Genomic DNA, 23,764 nt, shown 5'->3' on the forward strand with positions numbered 1-23,764 from the left:
ATCTCCAGATCCTAGCTCAAAGTCAGGTTGGACAGGAAAGTCAGTGGGATTCTTCTCTTCAATTAACCACGAGAAAATTAGAAATGGTACTGTGGTTCAATGTGGCAGCAATAGCCTTGCTATTAATCTCAGAGATAGAACCCAGGCCCTGAGTTCAAGCTTTCTGAAATTATTCTTAAAATACTTGTTCTCAGTAATTCTTTAACTTGCCTAGAAGAAGGTTTTAAACTTTGGGTTTTTTTATTTCATGTTGTCAGCATGATTTTTTAAGATATGCAGAGAAAAAAATAGTATTTATATTCATGTGGAGCACATGGGCAGCAAAGATGGCGCTGAGAGTGAGTTGAGTGGGCAGTGGAAATCAAAACGAAGGTGAAGGTTACCCCCTCTGACTCGGGTGTCCCTGACTCTCCTTGGCCCCTCCCTATTCCCCTGATTCAGAGTGGGGTGGTATGGTGCCCTCCGTGACCTGCAAGAGAGATCTGTAAGACTCGGACCCCTACCAGCCTTCCATGGAGAGGCCGAGGGCTGGGGAAGTAACCTACTCGGAGGCCTGCCCTTTAATGAAGTGCCACTTGGGAGCCTGGACCCTTGGCCACAGGATTCACTTCCCCAAGCATATCCAGTCAATCTGGCACCTGGAGCTAACAGGCCATTAGAATGGGATCCAGGGCAAGCTAAGGACCTTAAAGAGTTCCGCAAGACGGTGGTGGAGGATGGCCCAAACTCTCCTTGGGCCCTTACCCTATTATAGGACATTGATTTTCACCTGTGTGTCCCTAAGGACTGGCTAGATGTTGCCAAAGCTGTCCTCAATAGTTCTCAGTTTATTAAAAGGTGTGCTTTCTTTAAGGAGGAATGCAGATTGCGAGCAGAGAATAACCGGCAGGCTTAACCCATGATACCTATTACTTTTGCCATGTTAACAGGGACAGGGGAAGGGTACTCCACTGGCATCCAAAAGGCCACAATACCTGGCCTGTACCATGACCAGGTGATGCAGGCTGGACTTGCTGTTTGGTACAAACTGGATGATGGGCCCACTGAGACCCCCATAGCAGGAGTGAGGCAAAAACCTGGTGCACCTCTAGCTGAGTTTGTAGACTGATTCCAAAAGAGTATAAACCACAAGCTGCCCACAGGGAACCTATGAGATCAGTTTGTAAAGCAGACCACCGCATGGCCTGTGCAAGATTGAGAAAGAGTACCCTGAGCAGATGGGTGGTGGCCTCTCAGGATGTGTGAATGCAACAGCAACAGTCCCAATCACTAGCTTTAGCCTTACTGGCTTAGACATCTGCAATGAGGCTATTACCCAAGCATTGGCAGCCCGGACCAAGAAACCCTAAGACCATTGGGGAGAGAACTTGTTTTAAATGCAGGCAGGAGGGGCACTTTAAGAGGGACTGTTTAAAACAATCCCCTGCCAAACGGCATGGGGGGGGCAGAATCACTCCCTACACCCTGCCCCAGGGGCAGGAAGGGATTCCATTGGAAAAAAGTATTGTCGATGCAAGTTTGATTTAGATGGCCAGCCTTATCTAGGTGGAGCAGTGGCCATTGACCAAACCTAAACTTGTAGCCCTCTACCTTTTGGTGGTGGAACAGATAAATGTTGGGCACATATGCCCTTCTATGAGTCCTTAAAACACTCCTGTATTTATTATTCAAAAAGACTTTGGGGCTTGGCATATGCTCCAAGATCTATGTAAGGTAAATGAAAGAATGGAGCTAGTAGGAACACCCCTAAGAGGCATGCCCTGGACTCCTGCTATATGTTCAGAATATACCTCAGTTGTCATTGATATTAAAGACAGTTTTTTTTCTATCCCCCTACATCCAGATGACTGCAAGAAGCTTGCTTTCTGCATCCTTTTTGTTAATTTTTCCCAGCCTGACGGGAGGTTTCAATGGATAGTGCTGCCACAGGGAATGGCCAATAGCATGGCCTTTTGCCAATAATACTTGTCCACACTTTTAGGGCCCGTGCTGGGTTCAGATACCTCCCTTGCTTATGCCTACATGGATAATATAATTTTGGGGCACCAAGACCTGGGAAGCCTGGAGGGCCTTCTGGCCCAGGTTCTCACCATGTTGAAAACGCGGGGTTTTACCATAGCCCTCAATAAAATTCAAAAGGTATCTCCTTTTAAGGTGCTCAGAACCCATCATATCTTGACTCAGGCCAGCCCCCATAAGCATTTGCTGGATTTTCCAGTCTCGCTAACTTTAACCCAACTTCAGAGTCTTTTAGGGGAATCAATTGTCTGTTGCCAAGGGTTCCCGTCCCTACAGATAGTCTTGTGGCCTTATTTGCCCTACTAAAAGACAGGACACCACAAGAAGTTATTACAATTACAGACAGTCATCGGGCAATACTTTTGTAGTTCCAAAAAGCCCTGCATGAAGTTTCCCTGAGGAGGTATTCTATTTTTGAACCCATTTCCTTTTGGTTGTTTGCAGGTGTCACATTAATTTCTGCAGTTTTAACTCAAAGGGGGGAGCCATTCCAGTGGGTTCACACTCCCCTGGGGGGCACACCTCAGGTGTACTCTCAGGCAGACCAACTTGCAGATGCTATTGTCAAGGGAAAGACCCAAGCCCAAAGGCATTATGGCCTTGACCATCACTCCATTGTTTTTTTCTTTTCAGATGGCAGACATTGAGTTGTTCACTCGAGCCAATGCTCATCTTGCTCTTTCATTGGAGGGATTTCTAGGCCAAATTGACCGCCATTATGGGCCATCCAAATGGACTGTCTTGTTATGGCAACTTCCTCTAAAATGCCACCTCTATTTTCTCATACGCCTATTCCTGGCACTCTCCATGCTTTTACTGATGGAGGTAAAGCAGGCTCTGTGCATGCAGCCTTTGAGGAATAACAAAACACCCGGAGTCAACAAAGATTTAAACCTTGCAAAGGGACAGCACAATATAAAAATGCTTGCTGTAATTATGGCACTCCAGGTCATTCAAATACCTTTTAATTTTTATTCTGATGGCCTATATCTGATTAACTTGCTCCCTCATTTTCCCCAAGCGCATATTAAGCTGGATGAAAACCCTATTTCTCCTCTTATGGTTACCCTTAAGGGTCTATTAGAAGGATGCGGAGCCCCTATTCATATTCAATACATATTCAACATTTGAGAGGGCATTCAAAACTTCCTGGTTTTTTATCCCTAGGCAATAATTGGGTAGACCAGTTTGCTACTGGCCCACAAGCATTACAAGAGGCTACCTGTTTGCATGATTTAACCCACATTAATTGGAGAGGTCTTCAACATAGATTTCCTTAGATTCCTGTAAAGGACCTCAAAAGAATTGTACATACCTGTAAAACATGCCAGCTCTTCTTAAAAATATCCCCATTAAAACCACCAGGGGTAAATTCCAGAGGCCTTCAACCTAACGTCCTCTGGCAAACGGATGTTACTCGTTTCCTAGCCTTTGGTAAGTTTCAATATATCTTTGTATCTATAAATACCTACTCAGGAGCATGCTGGGCCACAGCACATACACATCTTCTTCAATGCTTTGGCACCTTGGGTCTACCAGCACAAGTTAAAACAGAAAATGGACCCTGTTTTGTTAGTAAAGCAATGTCAGAATTTTTTTAACAAATGGCATATTAATCATTCTGCAGGAACTCCCTATAATTCCCAAAGTTCAAGTAATTATAGATAGAAATCTCCAGTGTCTTTAAGAGCAATCATTAAAACAAAAAAGGGAGTTAGCCCCATATGTAGTTATAGGTAGCTTTGTTTACCATTACCATTTTAAACTTTTCAAAAGGGGCAACTGAATCCAGATTTCAGAAGCACTGAGGACCACCAAACCTTAAGGAAAGTCAGATGGAAGGATCCCCTGCCCTGACACAACAATGGAGAGGACCTGACCCCCTAGTTACCATGAGCAGGGCCTTTGGATGCGTTTTTCCCATAGGGGAGACAGCCTCCATTTGGATCCCTGCCAGGAACCTTAACTATTTACCCATTTTCTCTATACAGGAGGATGCCCAAGATAAACTAACCAACAAGGAAAGTAAAACAGCTATGGTGGCTGAGGCTTGTGTATAAAAGAGGGAAAGCAAAAAGATAATTACTAACCATCCCCAAGGGCAACCAGCGCTTGAGAAGGTCTTGTGTTCTCTAACAATTGCAGATGGTGATATTCCAGCTGTTGGCTGTCCTGACCTTCCCAGTCCCAGCAATGGCCCTATGGAATCTGCATCGATCTCAACGGGTGACCTGTGCAGTGATCAGCACTGGAAATGCAGAAATAATCAAATAAATTGTCTTTAGAACTTTTTCAAACCCACAGGCAAATACCCAGATTAGAACAAGCCCCACCTTTGGACTCTGAAGAGGCAAAGATTGCTATCCCATCCCTGACTAATGTTAAAGGACTGCTAATGACATTTCTTGGCCTGGTAATGCTTTTGCTGATGGATTTTCTATGCCTCCTTGCATTATATGTGCACTGCAAAACTCTTACGAGCTCAGCCAGCCAGTTACATAAGATCAAGATCAAAGTCAATGAATTTCCCCCGAGAGGAATCGAGGCCAGAGATGGGTAAGAGCGGGTGTCAGTCTGACCAACGTAAGACAGGGCCTTTAGCTTTGCTCCGAAGAAGTTCCCGATGATGGGTAAGGCAGCAAGGCAATCCACCCAACCTATGACAGGCAGGTTCTCTTCTTTAAACAAAGACAGGGTGTTGGGAACTGACAGTAAAGCTCAAAGGTCATCTTGAACCCTGTGCTCACTTAAAGGCACATACAAGGAACTGGCTTACATAAACCACACCAGGTGAATGGAACTGCTTTGCTATGTCTGCAGTTTGATTAAAATTTTCCTTGTTTTTCTGGACTATAGTAGAATGGCCTGAGTATAGGGGCCCACGAGAATGCACCTTGCCGCATGTATGGAACTCCCAATCCCCAGGCTGCTCCCATGTTCGGAAGAGGACAACCTTATGAGATAGTGACTTTTATATATGTTCAGGAATTAATTGAACTGTTTTGGACATTTCTAACTGTGGTGGAGCTGATGTTTATTACTGTGCTAGGTTGGGATGTGATGTAACAGGGACAAGCTCTTGGATCATGCACAAGGGCCCTGCCTATCCTTGTCTGCCAAATCTCGCCCACCAGACTTGCCTCAAACCTCCTGCATGGCCAATGCTATTCTTTCCAATGTAATCCTGTTAAAATAACCTTTACAGTAGAAGGAAAAGGATTACTAACTGGGATGTGGGTCTGCCATTAAAACAAATAAAGGGGAATCTTGGAGCATGTGGACAGCAAAGATGGCACTGAGAGGAAGTTGACTAGGCAGAACCCAATTTGCTGTAGAGCAAATTGGGCAGCAAAGATGGCATTGAGAGGGGTTGAATGGGCAGAGCCCCATTTGCTTTACCTTCAGTGCATAACCAGCCTGTGGAAAATAAGGTGCATGATAGGGTGTGAACTTTACAGTAATTGGTTCCTTTTCCTTCCCTCCCATGCCACTGGGTCTTTTTTGCTTTAAAAAGTGCTTGCTGTGTGTTAATAAACGAGTTTTACTACTTGACTTGACTCCCCGCTGCTTCTAATTGTCTCCCAGGCTAAGCATGGCTGGGGAATGGGCGAGCGACCACATTCACCATTCTTCAGACCCTGTCCATTTTTTGTGGGATGGACAAAGACCCAACATAGTCATAATTGGTTTGGTTTCCTTTGTATTACAGATTGCCTCTACACCCAGAGATCAGCTGTAAAGCAGATGGCCAAATCCTGGCTCTTGGCAATGAAGATGGATTTGTGTTTCGTTTATCAAAGAAACAAAATTATGAAATGGTAGCCTTTATATATAACACCTTAATAGTAACCATAAAATTATTATTAATATTAATATTATTATTATTACGTTTTGTCAGTTGTTGTAATTGAACTGCAGGCCTGGGCGCTGTCCCTCAGCTCTTCAGCTCAAGGCTAGTGTTACCACTTGAGCAACAGTGACACTTCACATTTTCTTTACCTTTAATTGGAGATAAGAGTCTCACAGACCCTCATTTCTCAGCCTCCTTAGTAGCTGCGATTATAGGTGTGAGCCACTGGTGCCCGGCAGTAAAATTCTTTTGGAAAAGAGAAAACCCATGATTGTACTTTTAAAATATCACAATTTGGCAAGTGTATCTGTAACATAAGTTGTATCAAGAAACCATAGGCAACTATCAGTTTTAGATCTACTATGTCTTGTCGAATGCCAGATATTATTTCATTAATTTATTTTACTTTTTCCTACAAAGTTCATTATGAATGTCCAACAGCACAATTTTCTAGTGAGTATAAAGAACTCTTCAACATATTTATTCCAACAAACAGCATTTTGCACCTTTTTTTTAACTTTGACGATCCTAGAGCTTGAGATCAGGGCCTGGGCAATCTCTCTGAGGTTATTTTGCTCAAGGTTATCATTCTACTAACTGAGCCACAGCACCACTTCCAGTATTTCTGCTTATGTCATACTGAGGAATCAAATAAAATGTTTTATGCATGCTAGGCAAGCATTCTAAAACTAACCACATTCCCAGTCGTTGGGACTTTTGTTGTTCTTGTTGTTTTAAGATAGAGTTTTTCTATGTGTCTTTGTGTTGGCCTAAAACTTAGGCTGATCTCAAGCTAATTTCTAAATCAGCCTCTCAAGTTCGGAGATTACAAACATGGACCACCATATTCAGCTCAGGATTCCTTGTGAGAGAATAGTATTTTCAGAAATAAAGTTATTCTGTCTTCCTTGGACAGAATATCGCTTTGTATTTGGCCCTATTGTCACATTTCTTGTACTGATGTTTCTCATACTAGATCAATAGAAATAGTTCAGGCTCGAGTTCCGGGAAGATGGTGGAGGAGAAGCTGGAACCTGAACAAGCTCTTGCATAGAAAGCAGTTATAGAGTTCCAGTGAACAGTCCTAAGCCAGAGAATCACACCAAGTGTGCCATCACAGGACAGAGAGTTAGACAAGAGAGGGGAAGCCAAGGCAAAAAGACACATCTGAGCGCCTGCCAGCAGCTGCCGCTGCGGCGGCAGGATCGCGGCGGCGAACACCACAGCGGGATCATACCTGAGACACAGAGAGTCAGGGACGAAGGAGCCAGACGCAGCGGACGAGCGGATTCTACTCAACACCAACAAGAACCGACAAGGAGCGAATATCTTCATCCTGCTGTTTGCAGACCAGAGACGACCCAGGATCCAAGACTCGGCGTGAGTACAAGCCCGACGTCCTCACTCCTCAGGGAGCAGAGGAGGGAAGGCCAACCCTCCCCCGCCAGCACCAGTGATCTCCATCTTGGATACCGACAAGCTCGGAGGAGCTGCTAGCTCCAGCTCAGGCCTTGGAATAAAACGAGTCATTTAGCAGGTCACAAGAACTTAACGGCGAAGTGACCTGCCAGACTGAGCTCCATCCAGGGAAAAGTCACTCAGCTCAGGCGCCAGCCATTGGAGTGCCTTGCCTCACTGGGTAACCAGAGCCAGAGGCTGCCCCTCCCTCTAGCAGCCACCACAATCAATTGAAAAACAGAAACCCTGAGAATGGCTCCAGGCTGGGCGCTGTGAGCTTTATCACAAAATAGCCCCAGGGAAAAGCTACTGTTTGTTGAAAGGCCTCAACTCTACCCAGAACCTAGCCTCACCACCACATCCCCCTCTTTTGTGATTCTCAAAGCAGATCACCCTCCCAGAAAACTAACCTGGGAGGGGGATCTCAAAATCTTGGGTAAAGCAGAGCATTTTTCTGCCTCTTCCAACAAACCGACTTAAGAAGCCAATCAAACCACAGGACCTCAAGCTGACAAGAGACTGGTTACAGACAAAAGGGAGACACAGGATTCTTCCCATTCCTCCCCCCCCCAAAAAAAAAAATCAAAAGACTTTTTTTTTCTTTTTTTTTTTCTTCTTCTTCTTCTTTTATTTTTTTTCTTTGCTTGTTTTTTGTTTTTTGTTACCATATATATATATATATATATATATATAATTTTTTTCCCTTCTGAAACTTTTATTAATCTTTAATTTTTGCCTCATCTGAAAAAAAATCGTTTTCCAGTAACTTTTTTTTTTTTCCTCATCTTATAATTTTTATTTTAGGAATACATGAATGAGCGTTTTCCTTTCTTTTCTTGTCTTCTTTCTCTTTTTCTTTCATACTTAATTATCTTTTTGTTTTTTATCTAGCTCTACTGAACTTCTGATCTTTCCTTCTCCCTTTCCCATCCTTAAAGTTTTTCACATCTCCTCTATGTCCCTCCCCGTCTCTGAACATATTCATATTCCTCTCTAAATAGAAGGTCTTTTAACCTCTACAATAACATTAATTTTTACGTTTCTATTTTTTTTCTTGTCTCTCTTTATTCCCCTTTCTGTCTCTTCTTTCTCTCTCTCTCTCTACTTGCATCCTACCCAACCCATTTCCTGCATTGTGATTAGGACATAGTTAACTCTCCCTGTGCCTCCCCACACCAAACTATTCCTATTTTTTACCCACATCTCTCCCTAATCCTAATAATTTCTGGTTTTCCAAATTCTTTTCTGCGGTTCGAAGTACTTTAACATACAGTTGTTTGATGTTGAATAGATGTATCTGTTGAACTAGATTGTATCTGTAGACTATTGACTGTACAAATGCAAACTTTGGTTGATGGTTGCCTTAAGATAGTATTCTAGAACAAAACTGGTGCAATCTTCATCTCAAATGGGCCTAGTAAGCCGGAAAAAGACAAAAAATGGCAAATTCAGGTATCTCAATTCCCAATCTTGATAATCAGGGATTAGAACAGATAAAGAATAATCCAGAGGAGAGTTCCCAAATAGCTCTACAAACACTAATAGCAAACATGATAAATGAGAAGTTTGACAATGTACAAAGGACTCTGTATGAGCGTGATAGGGAGAGAGAGGAGGCATCCCAGAAGTTTATACAGGAATATCATAAGCGTGAGTAAGCTACTCAAAAACTGATACAGGATTTGCATGAACAACTTGAGAATACTCAAAGAGAAAATGAGGAATGGCGTGAGCAGGCTGAGAACACTCAAAGAGAACTGCAGGAACCCCACGAACGGCAAGAAAGAGAACTGCAGGAATCCCACAGAGGGGAGGAGGCTAATCAAAGAGTAATTCAGGAATTGAGAGACCAGGTAGAGAATACACAAAGATCACTAAAGGCATTCATGGAATCCATTAACAAAGAGCTGAAGGAAGTCAGGGAGACCACAAAGGGAATGCTGAATGGAACCCAACAGAAGGAATGGGAGTCCAAAGAAACCATAACCAATCAACTAAGTGATTTGAGAACAAACACTGAACACCAAATTAAGGAAGTAAAGAAATTCATACAAGACCTAAAACAGAGCTTCAACAAAGAACTTAAAGCCATCAAAGCTGACCAATTAGAAGGAAAAGAGATAAAAAACAAAGTAGAGAGTCTTGACAGCAGGTTAGACCATGCAGAAGATCGAATCTCAGGGATTGAAGACAGCCTAGATATTATAGAGAAAGAACATACAACCATCCAAGACAAGTCCAAGAAATATGATAGGTATATCCAACCCCTGAAGACACCATCAGAAGGCCCAATCTAAGGATAATGGGTGTAGAGGAGCACCTAGAAACAGAAGTTAATGGTCTAGGAAATTTGTTTAAAAGGATCCTAGCAGAGAACTTCCCAAACATAAAAAAGATAGGCCTATTCAGATACAAGAAGCTTTTAGAACCCCAAATAGACCAGACCAGAATAGGACATCCCACTGTCACATTATAATCCACACAGGATCAACCCAGACCAAGGAAAAGATACTTAAAGCTGTCAAGGAGAAAAGGTTAATCACCTATAAAGGGAAACCAATTAGAATTACCTCAGATTTCTCAGCAGAGACAATCAAAGCAAGAAGAGCCTGGAATGACGTATGCCATGCCCTAAAAACAAACAACTATCAACCAAGAATACTGTACCCAGCTAAACTCTCCTTCATAATTGAAGGCCAAATAAAAACCTTCCATAGCAAAGAAAAATTGAAACAATACATCTCCACCAAACCAGCCCTGCAAAAGATTCTTAAAGATGTCCTACACATAGAAAACCAACAAGAACGCAACAAAGGCCAAGAAACTGCACACAAACTGAGAATCCAAGAACCTTAGGAAGAACCCAGTTTTCACAGCCCCCAAGAAGGTGGATAACATGGCAGGAACTCCCAAATACCTCTCAGTCCTATCTCTTAACCTTAACGGACTGAACTCTCCAATTAAGCGACATAGACTGTCTAGTTGGATTAAAAAACAAGACCCTTCTATCTGCTGCCTGCAGGAGTCACATCTTGCCCGTAAAAACAAACACATTTTCAAGGTTAAAGGCTGGAACAAAATCTACCAAGCAAACGGCCCCATAAACAGGCGGGAGTTGCAATCCTAATATTAGATAAAATAGACTTCAAATTAAAATTCGTGAGAAGAGATAAAGAAGGTCGCTACATACTAATTAAAGGATCTCTCCTTCAGGAGGATATTACAATTCTAAATATCAATTCGCCAAACAATGGAGCACCTAAATTTAGCAAAGAAACACTACTTTCCCTCAAATCCCATATAGATCCAAAGACATTAATTGTTGGGGATTTTAACACACCACTCGCCCCACTAGATAGATCAACTCGGCAAAAACTCAACAGAGAAACCGCAGATCTAAACAGCTGCATAGATCAACTAAACTTAACAGACATTTACCGAACATTTCACCCAGCAGCATCAGAATACACGTTCTTCTCAGCAGCACATGGAACGTTTTCTAAAATAGACCACATTTTAGGCCACAAAGCAAACTTGTGTAAATTCAGAAACATTGAAGTTATACCTTGCATTCTCTCTGACCACAAGGGAATAAAATTAGAACTCAACACCAAAAGCAACCCAAGAAAGTCCGGTATCACATGGAGGCTGAACAACACACTGCTGAATCATGAGTGGGTCATGGAAGAGATTAGAAAGGAAATTCAAATGTTCATTCTATTCAACAAAAATGAACACACAAATTACCAGCTCCTCTGGGACACAGCAAAGGCAATACTCCGAGGCAAGTTTATAGCTCTGAGCTCCTACATCAACAAATTGGAGAGATCTGAAACTAACAATTTAATGACACATCTACACCTCGTTGAAAAAGAGCAGCAAGATAAACCCCAATCCAATAGACGGAAAGAAATAATCAAAATTAAATCAGAATTAAATGAATTAGAATCCAAAAAAACTATAGAAAGAATCAACAAAACAAAGAGTTGGTTCTTCGAAAAACTTAACAAAATTGACAGACCCTTATCAAACCTTATCAGAAAAAGGAGAGAACACACCCAAATTAATAAACTCAGAGATGAGAACGGAAACATCACTACGGAAACAACCAAGATTCAGAACATTATAAGGGAATACTTCTCAAACTTTATGCTAATAAGTTTGAGAACTTGACAGAAATGGACCTTTTCCTAGCAAATATTGACATGCCAAAACTAAACCAAGACGAGTTAAACCAGCTTAATAGGCCCATATCAAGCATTGAAATAGAAACAGCAATAAGAGACCTCCAAGCTAAGAAAAGTCCAGGACCAGATGGTTTTACAGCGGAATTTTACAAGGCCTTCAAAGAAGAGCTCCCACCAATACTCCTCCAACTCTTCAATGAAATTGAAAGAGAAAGCTCACTACCCAACACATTCTATGAAGCCATCATAACCCTCATCCCAAAACCAGGCAGGGACTCATCAAAGAAAGAGAACTATAGACCCATTTCTTTGATGAACATTGATGCAAAACTTCTCAACAAAATTTTGGCCAATCGACTTCAACAATTCATCCAAAAAATCATACAACATCATCAAACAGGATTCATTTCAGGGATGCAAAGCTGGTTCAATATACACAAATCAATTAATATTATTCATCACATCAACAGGAGCAAGAATAAGAACCACCTGGTTATCTCAATAGATGCAGAAAAAGCATTTGACAAGATCAAACACCCCTTTATGATGAAGGTTCTGGAAAAATTAGGAATCCATGGAACATTCCTCAATACAATAAAGGCTGTATATGACAAACCTACAGCCAGCATTATACTCAATGGTGAAAAACTAAAGCCATTTCCTCTTAACTCAGGAACAAGACAAGGATGCCCACTCTCTCCACTTCTCTTCAATCTAGTATTAGAATGCCTAGCTACAGCAATAAGAGAAGATGCAGACATAAAGGGGATCCAAATAGGGAAAGAAGAAATAAAACTCTCCCTCTTTGCAGATGACATGGTCTTGTATTTAAAGAATCCCATAGACTCCACCCCCAAATTACTCAAGCTGATTCAAAACTTTGGCAAAGTAGCAGGTTATAAAATTAACCCCCAAAAATCCATGGCTTTTCTATATGCCAACAATGAGAAAAGTGTGGCTGAAATTAGGAAAGCAACTCCATTTGTAATAGCCCCACAAAAAATAAAATACCTAGGAATTAACTTAACCAAAGAAGTGAAGGACCTCTATGATGAAAACTTTAAAATCTTGAAAAAGGAAATCAACACAGAACTTAAAAAATGGCAAAACCTCCCATGCTCCTGGATTGGCAAGATTAACATCGTGAAAATGGCAATACTTCCCAAGGCTATCTACAAATTCAACGCGATACCTATCAAAATTCCACCCTCATTCTTCAAGGAAATAGAAGAGGCAATCCAAACATTCATATGGAACAATAAAAGACACCGAATAGCAAAAACGCTCCTCAACTGAAAGAACACTAGTGGAGGAATATCAATACCAAATTTCAAACTCTACTATAAAGCCATAGTAATCAAAACAGCTTGGTATTGGCATAAGAACAGACCTCAGGACCAATGGAATAGAATTGCAAACCCAGAAATGAACCTAGAGACCTATAGACATCTAATCTTCGATAAGGAAGCTAAAACAATAGAATGGAAGAAAGACAGCCTCTTCAGCAAATGGTGCTGGCAAAATTGGTTAACTACATGTAGAAAACTAAAGCTAGATCCTTATATATCACCCTGCACCAGAATCAACTCCAAATGGATCAAAGACCTTGAACTCAAAGCAGACACTCTGAAAACATTACAGGATGGAATAGGAGAAACCCTAGGTCTCCTTGGCTCAGGCCGAAATTTTCTGAGTAGAGACCCGGAACCACAACAGATCAAAGAAAGGTTGGACAAATGGGATTGCATAAGATTGCAGAGCTTCTGCAGGGCAAATGACATAGCTGGCAAGATCAATAGAAAGCCCACCGATTGGGAGAAGATCTTTACTAGCCATACAACGGACAAGGGTCTCATATCTAAAATATACTTGGAACTCAAAAAATTAAACCACCCAACCACAAATCCTCAAAGAAACAACTGCCCAATAAATAAGTGGGCAAAAGACTTAAACAGATGCTTCTCTGAAGAAGAAAGAAGGATGACCAATAGACACATGAAGAAATGTTCAACATCCCTAGCCATAAAAGAAATGCAAATCAAAACAACATTGTGATATCATCTCACTCCAGTTAGAACAGCAAAAATCAAGAACTCTAACAACAACAGATGCTGGATGGGATGTGGACAGAAAGGAACCTTACTTCATTGTTGGTGGGAATGTAAACTTCTTCAACCACTTTGGAAAGCAGTATGGAGGTTCCTCAAAAGACTTCACATAGATCTCCCCTATGATCCAGCAATCCCACTTTTGGGCATTTACCCAAATGTTTACAAACAAGACCACACTAAAGCTACCAGCACAACTATGTTTATTGTAGCATTATTTACCATAGCTAAGATATGGAACCAACCCAGATGCCCCTCAGTAGATGAATGGATCAAGAAAATGTGGTATATATACACAATGGAATTCTATGCCTCCATCAGAAAGAATGACATTTCCCCATTTGTTAGGAAATGGAAAGGTTTGGAAAAAAATTATATTCAGTGAAGTAAGCCAGGCCCAAAGAAGCATAGGTTCCATGGTTTCCCTTATTTGCAATATCTAGTATAGGTATGAGTCAAGCTTAAAAGTTCAGATAATGTGATGTTAGGAAAATGAACCCTTAAATATGTATTTTAATGTTTTCGTTTCTTTCATGCATGTGTTTCTAACGCATTTATAAGATTATTTCTTTGTTGCTTTGTATGTCCCTCCCCCACAGTGTAACCCCCGCTTTCACTATATTTGATGCCATTATAACATGTGGAGGAGATGGGGACAAACAAGTCGTTTAAGGATTCAGGTGGACCTGTTGCAACAATGAGAAGTACAAAATGTCATGTCAAAACCAGCTTTACAATGTCGGTGTGGGGGGGGAGGGGGGTATAATTGGTTGGGGGGAAGGGGGAGGCGGGGAAGGGAGGTGAAGTGTAAACAAAGGAGGAGGCTGCAATGCTTGGTAAGAAATGTATGCATTATCCTGCCCATATAATTGTAACCCCTCTGTACAGTATGTTCTCAAATAAAATAAAATAAAATTAAAAAAAAAAAGAAAGTACAAGACCCTGGGTTCAAACCTAAGTACCAACAAAAAAAAATAAGTATTTTTAAAGATAAGAATGATACTATTTAAAATTTCTTCAATGTAAAAAAAAAAAGAAATATTTCAAGTTCCCATCTTGAAACTGTGTCATCCAGCAACATCACAATCTTGTGCACAGCAGTAGCTGGCATCATGAGTATGGCAGCCAGTTGGAGCTCAGTTATTTGATGAACTTGGGCTCCAAAAATTCATTCATTTGTGTGCACCGTCTGAAAACTGTCATAGGTAATTTTGATTTATTCCATCCTGTTCTCAGCTACTTGCCATTCTGATCTTTGTATGTTTAAATTCTGTTAATCATTAATTACTATTACCTGCCATTTTCAAAAGTAACATATATGTCTTACTTTAAAATTCATTCAAACATGTCAAAAATGTTAATATAGTTGCTGTCCACCAGTGGCTCATATTTTACCTCTTAGCTACTGAAGAGGCCAAAAACGGAGGATCCTGGTTTAAAGCAGCCTAAGCAGAATAAGCAGAGATAGGTCTCCAATTAAGAAACCAAAATCCTAGTCTTAAAGCAGGAAATAGGTTGGATAGGATGAAAGTAGAGAGAGAAAAAAAAGAAGAAAGAGAAAGGAAACAAAAAGAGACCAGAAAAAATAGAAAGGTAAAAATTAAAAATATTGTAAAGATTCGAAACCAAACTATTCAGAGAAGAACATGAATATAATGAGATAAGGGGAGGGATATAAAGGAGATGTGAAAAACTTAAAAATTAAAATACTTAAAATATTATATAGGTATAGAGATAGCACTGCTATTAAGGAATTTAAGTCTAAGAGGTTTTGAATTGAGTAATAAATTTGTGGATTAAGTGTGTGCACAATGGGGGATAAGGTCTAATAATCAACTACAGGTATATCTGAGGATGTGCAGAACAGCAATTAAGTCACATAAAGAAGAACAAAAAAGAAGAACAGGTAAAAAGGATAAGAAAGAAAGAAAAAAGATCAGAAGTTCAGTTGAGCTAAACAAGAAACATAACAAAACAAAAAAAACAAACAAACAAAAAAAAAGAAAAACGCACACACACTTATACCCGTAAAATAAAATTCTAAGAGAAAAGAAAATTACTAGAAAATTTTTTTTTCAAAAAAGGTAAAAATTAAAGATTAAAAAAATTTAGAAAAAAACAATTTTTAATCAAAGGTACAAGAAAAAAAAAGTTTTTTGATTTTTTTGGGAGGGGTGGGAAAAATCCTGTGTCTCCCTGTTGTCCATAACCAGCCTCTTGTTGGAGTCTCTGGTCTGCTTGTGTTCCTGTGGCTTGGTTGGTTACTTAAGTCAGTTTCCTTGAACAGGCATAAAAATACTCTGCGATCCTCTTTCCCAGGTTAGTTCAATGGGAGAGAGATCTGCTTTGAGATGGAATAGGAGAAAACCTAGGTCTCCTTGGCGCAGGCCAAAATTTTCTTAATAGAGACCCGGAAACACAACAAATCAAAGAAAGGTTGGATAAAAGGGATTGCATAAAGTTGCAGAGCTTCTGCATGGCAAAGGACATAGTTAGCATGATCAATAGAAAGCTAATGGATTGGGAGGAGATCTTCACTGGCCACACAACGGACAAGGGTCTCACATCTAAAATATACGTGGAATTCAAAAAATTAAATCCCCCAACAACAAATCCTCAAAGAAACAACTGCCCAATAAATAAGTGGGCTAATGACTTAAAGAGAAACTTCTCTGATGACGAAAGAAGGATGGCCAATAGACACATGAAGAAATGCTCACCCTCCCTAGTCATAAAAGAAATGGAAATCAAAACAACATTGAGATACCACCTCACCCCACTTAGAATGGCAAAAATCAAGAACTCTAACAACAAGAGATGCTGGAGGGGATGTGGACAGAAGGGAACCTTACTTCATTGTTGGTGGGAGTGAGTGTAAACTTGTTCAACCACTTTGGAAAGTAGTATGGAGGTTCCTCAAAAGACTCCACATAGAGCTCCCCTCTGACCCAGCAGTCCCACTTTTGGGCATTTACCCAAATGTTTACAAACAAGACCACACTAAAGCTACCAGCACAACTATGTTTATTGCAGCATTATTTACCATAGCTTAGATCTGGAACCAACCCAGATGTCCCTCAGTAGAAGAATGGATCAAGAAAATGTGGTATATATGCACAATGGAATTCTATGCCTCCATCAGAAAGTATGACATTGTCCCATTTGTTAGGAAATGGAAAGACTTGGAAAAAATTATATTAAGTGAAGTTAGCCATGCCCAAAGAAACATAGGTCCCATGATTTCTCTTATTTGCAATAACTAGTATATGTATGAGTCAAGCAGAAAAGGTCAGATAAGGTGATGTTAGGAAAATGAACCCTAAGATATGTATTTTAAGTGTTTTTTTTTCTTTCATGCATTTGTTAACATAGCTTAAAACCAATAATGCAGTGATACTGAATTACTCTGTAGTTTATATTGTGCAGCAAAAACATCGATACTACAAAGAATTTCCTTTATATTTCCTGGGAAGAAGCTAAATAAGGATATATACATCTTAAAATCATAAAATAACATTTTGGTCATACTAATGAAATGCCCACATTCAAAATCATTAATAAGTTTATGTAAATATTACAGCTCTCAGATATTCAAATTTTGAAAGTTTTGAAATAAGTCATTCCAAAGTTAAAAACTATAATAAAAATAGTGATTTTAATCAAGTTAACGATATCCTTTATTGGACCATATACTTTCATAAGAACATATAAATCTAGATAAATTCTTATCTTTGAGCATGTGTGTGTTTTGTTTGCACAGATATGCGAGTTCTTGTGGTTCTTTGATATTTATATTGCATTCTTCTCTTTGGTGTGTATTGATTCATGTAATACCAGTTTTGCATAATTCATCATGCATTTAAAAAAGGTAGCCCTCTGTAGAAAAAATGGTGCCATGTGAAGAGCCCATCAGTTTGAAATCAAAGAGTGTATCATCATTTATTATTCATTAGGACCACGTTTACACACAGCTTCAAACATCTCCTCAGTGTTTATATTGGAGAAGGGCAAAATGCAAAGATGCGTGTTGTTACCTAATAAATCTCCTCATGCTTTTGACTTACATTATAAGTACCTGACCTTGGAAGAGACCTCTCATCTGGAGTCTTTATATAGAAATGTAGGAGCAGCGTTGACAAGCAAAATGAAACCTTGATACTCTCTGATACTGTTAGCATGGCTTAAGCCTCAATATGTTACCACAGAGCCTTTCCTTCATTTTTACAAACATATTTCAATTTTACTTCATACTTTGTAAAACTCTTAAATAGAGCCATGATGTAGAGGAATAAAAATACTAGGCAAACAAGAAAAAATAACCAGTGCAATAATAAAAGAAGAAGAAGAAGAAGCCACAGGAAAGACAATTTTAAATCAACACAAAATTGCAAGAGGGAAAGATTAGAGTGGCAAGTACAAACCCATGAAATTATAAAGAATGAGGCAACAAAAGTAAATCAAAGAGATGAAAAGTAACATTATTAATTGTCCAGTAGCTTTTCTTCCCACTGTATCTCATTTATCTTTGGAAGGAGTTTAAAGAAAAACCACAATCACTGCGCATATTTTGTTTTTCCACTGTCAGGTTTATTGGCAATGTCTTGTATTTACAGCTATCTTCATGAATCACAGGCAATTATGTACGTGTTTTTTCATTTACAACAAGCATCATCTTTGCAAAACTTCAAACTTTATTCCTTGGTGATTTTTAAATAAAAGCCTGTGCTTTTATTTGCCTGTGGTTTAAGAAACAGACATTGAAGAGTTGATTGTTTCCAGACCATGACAAGTTCTATTACTTAAGAATTAGAGTAGATTCCATGCTAATGTTCATATGGCCAAATTGTACATAGTCAAGAAAATAATCTCAAGACATCTTAAAACTTTTTATGGTATTGGGTCTTTACTTATTACATTTCTTTATGATGTATTAAACTGCTGTTAAGAGAGCTATTATTTCCCAAATGCAAAGAAATAAATGATAATTTTACTTAATGATATATCAGACATTAACTCAGATTCTAAGTTTACTTGAGCAGAAAATAGATATTTAATTTCTCATTGTGACAAAAAATAAACAGTTCATTCTTATATGTACTTTGTTTTTTTTTTAAATATATCACTGAAGATTAAGTTCACCTGAAAATAATGGTAGTACAAAATAAAATTGGCAGGAATAAGAATAAAACGTAATATTTTGTCCAACAATTTGAAAGAAAGCAGTCTGTTTGATTTCATTAATGCCTTAAAATCTGCAAATGAGTATCATGGTTCATCCTCTCTGAATTTCAATAGTCCAATCTAGAAACAATGGAACGTTTCCTCTTTTCTAATCCATAAAAAACCCTCTTGGCAATATTTTTCAAACTGTACACTAAGTCTAATTACTTCTCTCACCTGTAGTGTTACATTTATGTTGAAACCAGAACCTTTCTTTCTTGAATTATTGCAATAGACTTGAATAAGTTCTTTTTTGTTGTTTCTCATACTTTTATAAATTCAACAGAACAGACAGAAACTTCTAAGTTGTGATTCTGCTAATTTTTCTCTTCTACTCAAATCTATTTTGTGGCTTGTCATGCATGTAGAATTATAGGTAAGTTGATCTTAACATGAGTTTCACATCCATCCATACTTCTTTGACATGTTTTCTCTCATTCTTGTATTTTATGACTTAAGAAACTAACTTCTATGTTGTTTTCTGATCAATACTCCTCCACTGTCTCCCAGCCCATCTTTTTAGAATATTCATATCCTAGCTATCAATTTGGTAGTAATGGGGCTTGCATGCAAGGCCTTACCATTGGTAGGGTAGACTACTACCACTTATCATCAACTCCCAGGCAAGCTACCAATTTTGATTCTTCAATTCCTTGCTCAGGTCTCACTTACTCATTGGGAACTGCCTTGAATATGGCATCTCCTAAGGAACTTCACTCGCACTGGACCTCAAATTTTTTTTTAATTTAAATTTTATTTTATTTTATTTGAGAGCATACTGTAAAGAGGGGTTACAATTACATTGGCAGGATAATGCATACATTTCTTACCAAGCATTGCAGCCTCCTCCTTTGTTTACCCTTCACCTCCCTTCCCAGCCTCCCCCTTCCCCGCCACCCAATCATACCCCCCTCCCCCCCCACACCAACATTGTAAAGCTTGCTTTGACATGACATTTTGTAATTCTCCTTGTTGCAACAGGTCCACCTGAATCCTTAAACGACTTGTTTGTCCCCATCTCCTCCACACGTTATACTGACATCAAATAAAGTGAAAGCGGGGGTTACACTGTGGGGGAGAGACATACAAAGCAACAAAGAAATAATCTTATAAATGCGTTAGAAACACATGCATGAAAGAAACGAAAACATTAAAATACATATTTAAGGGTTCGTTTTCCTAACATCACATTATCTGACCTTTTCCGCTTGACTCATACCTATACTAGATATTGCAAATAAGGGAAACAATGGGACCTATGTTTATTTGGGCCTGGCTTACTTCACTTAATATAATTTTTTCCAAGCCTTTCCATTTCCTAACAAATGGGGAAATGTCATTCTTTCTGATGGAGGCATAGAATTCCATTGTGTATATATACCACATTTTCTTGATCCATTCATCTACTGAGGGGCATCTGGGTTGGTTCCATATCTTAGCTATGGTAAATAATGCTGCAATAAACATAGTTGTGCTGGTAGCTTTAGTGTGGTCTTGTTTGTAAACATTTGGGTAAATGCCCAAAAGTGCAATTGCTGGATCATAGGGGAGATCTATGTGAAGTCTTTTGAGGAACCTCCATACTGCTTTCCAAAGTGGTTGAACAAGTTTACATTCCCACCAACAATGAAGTAAGGTTCCTTTCTGTCCACATCCCCTCCAGCATCTGTTGTTGTTAGAGTTCTTGATTTTTGCTGTTCTAACTGGAGTGAGATGATATCTCAATGTTGTTTTGATTTGCATTTCTTTTATGGCTAGGGATGTTGAACATTTCTTCATGTGTCTATTGGCCGTCCTTTTTTCTTCTTCAGAGAAGCTTCTCTTTAAGTTTTTCGCCCACTTATTTATTGGGCAGTTGTTTCTTTGAGGATTTGTGGTTGGGTGGTTTAATTTTTTGAGTTCCAAGTATATTTTAGATATGAGACCCTTGTCCGTTGTATGGCTAGTAAAGATCTTCTCCCAATCGGTGGGCTTTCTATTGCTCTTGCTAGCTATGTCATTTGCCTTGCAGAAGCTCTGCAACCTTATGCAATCCCATTTGTCCAACCGTTCTTTGATTTGTTGTGTTTCTGGGTCTCTATTCAGAAAATTTCGGCCTGAGCCAAGGAGACCTAGGGTTTTTCCTATTCCATCCTGTAATGTTTTCAGAGTGTCTGCTTTGAGTTCAAGGTCTTTGATCCATTTGGAGTTGATTCTGGTGCAGGGTGATATATAAGGATCTAGCTTTAGTTTTCTACATGTAGTTAACCAATTTTGCCAGCACCATTTACTGAAGAGGCTGTCTTTCTTCCATTCTATTGTTTTAGCTTCCTTATCGAAGATTAGATGGCTATAGGTCTGTAGGTTCATTTCTGGGTTTGCAATTCTATTCCATTGGTCCTGAGGTCTATTCTTATGCCAATACCAAGCTGTTTTGATTACTATGGCTTTATAGTAGAGTTTGAAATTTGTTATTGATATTCCCCAGCAGTGTTCTTTCCGTTGAGAAGAGTTTTTGCTATTCGGGGTCTTTTATTGTTCCATATGAATGTTTGGATTGCCTCTTCTATTTCCTTGAAGAATGAGGGTGGAATTTTGATAGGTATTGCGTTGAATTTGTAGATAGCCTTGGGAAGTATTGCCATTTTCACGATGTTAATCTTGCCAATCCAGGAGCATGGGAGGTTTTGCCATTTTTTAAGTTCTGTGTTGATTTCCTTTTTCAAGATTTTAAAGTTTTCATCATAGAGGTCCTTCACTTCTTTGGTTAAGTTAATTCCTAGGTATTTTATTTTTTGTGGGGCTATTACAAATGGAGTTGCTTTCCTAATTTCAGCCACACTTTTCTCATTGTTGGCATACAGAAAAGCCATTGATTTTGGGGGTTAATTTTATAACCTGCTACTTTGCCAAAGTTTTGAATCAGCTTGAGTAATTTGGGAGTGGAGTCTATGGGATTCTTTAAATACAAGATCATGTCATCTGCAAAGAGGGAGAGTTTTATTTCTTCTTTCCCTATTTGGATCCCCTTTATGTCTGCATCTTCTCTTATTGCTGTAGCTAGGCATTCTAATACTAGATTGAAGAGAAGTGGAGAGCGTGGGCATCCTTGTCTTGTTCCTGAGTTAAGAGGAAATGGCTTTAGTTTTTCACCATTGAGTATAATGCTGGCTGTAGGTTTGTCATATACAGCCTTTATTGTATTGAGGAATGTTCCATGGATTACTAATTTTTCCAAAACATTCATCATGAAGGGGTGTTGGATCTTGTCGAATGCTTTTTCTACGTCTATTGAGATAACCATGAGGTTTTTGTCCTTGCTCCTGTTGATGTGATGAATAATATTAATTGATTTGCGTATATTGAACCAGCTTTGCATCCCTGAAATGAATCCTGTTTGATCGTGGTGTATGATTTTTTTGGATGAATTGTTGAAGACGATTGGCCAAAATTTTGTTGAGAAATTTTGCATCAATGTTCATCAAAGAAATGGGTCTATAGTTCTCTTTCTTTGATGAGTCCCTGCCTGGTTTTGGGATGAGGTTACTTTTCGCATGTCAATATTTGCTAGGAAGAGGTCCATTTCTGTCAAGTTGTCGAACTTATTAGCATAAAGTTTTGAGAAGTATTCCCTTATAATGTTCTGAATCTTGGTTGTTTCCGTGGTGATGTTTCCATTTTCATCTCTGAGTTTATTGATTTGTGTGTGTTCTCTTCTTTTTCTGATAAGATTTGCTAAGGGTCTGTCAATATTGTTAAGTTTTTCAAAGAACCAACTCTTTGTTTTGTTGATTCTTTCTATAGTTTTTTGGGATTCTAATTCATTTAATTCTGATTTAATTTTGATTATTTCTTTCCGTCTACTGGATTGGGGTTTAACTTGCTGCTCTTTTTCAAGGAGGTTTAGATGTGTCATTAAATTGCTAGTTTCAGATCTCTCCAATTTGTTGATGTAGGAGCTCAGAACTATAAACTTGCCTCTGAGTACTGCCTTTGCTGTGTCCCAGAGGAGCTGGTAATTTGTGTGTTCATTTTTGATGAATAGCATGGACATTTGAATTTCCTTTCTAATCTCTTCCATGACCCACTCTTGATTCAGCAGTGTGTTGTTTAGCCTCCATGTGATACCGGACTTTCTTTGGTTGCTTTTGGTGTTGAGTTCTAATTTTATTCCCTTGTGGTCGGAGAGAATGCAGAGTATAACTTCAATGTTTCTGAATTTAGACAAGTTTGCTTTGTGGCCTAGAATGTCGTCTATTTTAGAAAACGTTCCATGTGCTGCTGAGAAGAACGTGTATTCTGATGCTGCTGGGTGAAATGTTCGGTAAATGTCTGTTATGTCTAGTTGATCTATGCAGCTGTTTTGATCTGCGGTTTCTCTGTTGAGTTTTTGCCGAGTTGATCTGTCTAGTGGGGAGAGTGGTGTGTTAAAATCCCCAACAATTAATGTCTTTGGATCTATATGGGATTTCAGGGAAAGTAGTGTTTCTTTGATAAATTTGGGTGCTCCATTGTTTGGCGAATAGATATTTAGAATTGTAATATCCTTCTGAAGGAGAGATCCTTTAATTAGTATATAGCGACCTTCTTTATCTCTTCTCACGAATTTTAATTTGAAGTCTATTTTATCTGATATTAGGATTGCAACTCCCGCCTGTTTATGAGGGCCGTTTGCTTGGTAGATTTTGTTCCAGCCTTTAACCTTGAAAATGTGTTTGTTTTTACGGGGAAGATGTGACTCCTGCAGGCAGCAGATAGAAGGGTCTTGTTTTTTAATCCAACTAGACAGTCTATGTCGCTTAATTGGAGAGTTCAGTCCATTAAGGTTAAGAGATAGGACTGAGAGGTATTTGGGAGTTCCTGCCATGTTATCTACCTTCTTGAGGGCTGCGAAAAGTGGGTTCTTCATATGGTTCTTGGATTCTCAGTTTGGGTGCAGTTTG

The sequence above is a fragment of the Dipodomys merriami genome, unplaced genomic scaffold, assembly GCF_024711535.1.
Source record: "Dipodomys merriami isolate MVZ:Mamm:240054 unplaced genomic scaffold, mDipMer1.0.p SCAF_100, whole genome shotgun sequence".
Lineage (NCBI taxonomy): Eukaryota > Metazoa > Chordata > Mammalia > Rodentia > Heteromyidae > Dipodomys > Dipodomys merriami.